The 2,002-nt window shown below is 34.2% G+C and overlaps 1 protein-coding gene across 1 annotated transcript in view; it reads right to left on the bottom strand.

Annotated features, from left to right (window-relative positions):
• Positions 1 to 1,792, bottom strand: part of LOC111241046 — an 8,909-nt gene extending 7,117 nt beyond the window's left edge. Inside the window, exon 1 of the mRNA XM_022777441.1 lies at positions 1,222 to 1,792. The gene's annotated coding sequence lies outside the window, so the exon portion shown is untranslated. The remainder of the gene's footprint in view (positions 1 to 1,221) is intronic.
• Positions 1,793 to 2,002: the final 210 nt, after the last annotated feature.

Below are 2,002 nucleotides of genomic sequence, written 5' to 3'. Positions count from 1 at the left end.
GGGAGGGGGTTTGTGAAAAGTTTGTGAATGTGGATGAATTAAATTTAAAACACTGACGCAAATAGAGATGCATACACAGATGTAAAAACTAGTTCAAAGATAGAATGAAAACAGTCGGTCATTAACTCAATCACTATGTTTCCAATCACAGATTAATGACAGGTACACACTACTCTAATCCAAATCCGACACGAATCACCCAACTAAGCGAAGGCTAATTCGGTCTTCAAAATTGCAAACTAAGCGAATGCAATGCTCAAATCCAATCAGTCATGCACCATACAGTCTAATCAACTAAGCGAAGAATTGACACTGATTAGGCAACTAAGCGTATACCTAATCCCAAGCAGACAACATATTAAATATTGAGCAGAATCAGAGTAGCAGTATGGTAATTAACGTGCAAGAATCTCATGGAAACAAAGTAATTTTATTAACGACCAACCAACTAACCTAAGCTAACATGAAAATTAAATTATAATGCAATGCTCAAATCCAATCAGTCATGCACCATACAGTCTAATCAACTAAGCGAAGAATTGACACTAATTAGGCAACTAAGCGTATACCTAATCCCAAGCAGACAACATATTAAATATTGAGCATAATCAGAGTAACAGTATGGTAATTAACGTGCAAGAATCTCATGGAAACAAAGTAATTTTATTAACGACCAACCAACTAACCTAAGCTAACATGAAAATTAAATTATCACAATGAAAAATAACAGATAACATAGTGATTGGAAACAATAAAATCGACATAATAAAATGAGCACAAGGCATATTTCAAAGCTACGAAAAAGCAAGCATGGAAAATTAAAAGGTTTATATGAAGTAAATTCATGCATTGAAGCACCGTGCAAAAGGAAATTAATAAAAATGCATTCCAGCAACAAGAATAAATAAACACCGATTAATCTAATAAATGAAATAGGTCATTGTAGCTGCCTTCAATGCACCTCATCACCGAAAACAATAATCTATAAAAACGTATGAAGAGTAGCTAAAATAAATGAGTAAGCTGCTTCCAAATTCCATGCATTCAAACATACCAAATATAAAAATCAATCTTGGTTCAAGTGTGAAGAAAAGTAAATATGAAATCCTATTGAACGTGACAACTATGCCTACAACAATAAGACCGTGACACTACAACTTAAATTAACAATGAACGTGTGTGTTGTTTCTAGCAAAAGAAATGAACATTAAGTGAAGCTACTTTTGCAAGACGTCTCAATTCCCAAAATGAAAATGGAAGAGCTATTGAATGCAATGCTTCAGCCGCATCCCTCCATCTCTAAGTTTGTGAGTGTGGCCGCTTCTTTTTTTTTTTCAAGGAATAATCTGTGTTCCCTTTTCTAGGTGGCGGCTGCAGGGACTATGTTCCCCTAGGGTTGTGTGCGTTTTATGATGTGGATCAGCTTATCAACATTCTCCTGGGCCTTCCACTTTTAATTGGAAGATGTTGCCTGAAAATGTGTTGGACATTAAGTTGTGTTGCCCTGCTGCCAGCGTGCTGCTTCCTGGGCCATGTGCTTTTTACAAGGCCGTGAGGTGCTTTTCAATTTGGGTCATGCAGCTGCTGGAAAGTTGCTGAACATGTTTATAAAACTTCCTCCAAGCACCTCCCATTTTTTCCAAAAACGTTCTAAGCCAATAAAAAATCTCCCAGCAAAGAAAAATGCCGCCCCTCCAAATGTTCCAGCTAAGTCCTCATAAAAACATGTGTGGCGGCTTTTCAATCTAGGGCACCGTCCTTTTCTTTTCTATTTTTTTTTCTTTCTTTTTTTTTCTTTTCTTCTTTTTTTTTTCTTTTTTTCTTTTTTTCTTTTTTTCTTTTTTTTTTTTTTTTTTTCTTTTTTTTTTTTTTTTTTTTTTTTTTCTTTCTTTTCTTTTCTTTTTTTTTTCTTTTCTTTTTTTCCCTTTTTAAAAAAAAAAATAAAAATAAAATATTCTAAACCTAAATCACTATTTGGGCCTCACATCTTATACCAAAAATT

The sequence above is a fragment of the Vigna radiata genome, unplaced genomic scaffold (genome assembly GCF_000741045.1).
Source record: "Vigna radiata var. radiata cultivar VC1973A unplaced genomic scaffold, Vradiata_ver6 scaffold_341, whole genome shotgun sequence".
NCBI classification, from domain to species: domain Eukaryota; kingdom Viridiplantae; phylum Streptophyta; class Magnoliopsida; order Fabales; family Fabaceae; genus Vigna; species Vigna radiata.
The sequence above is the reverse complement of the archived record's forward strand: the minus strand, read 5'-3'. Positions and strand labels throughout refer to the sequence as shown.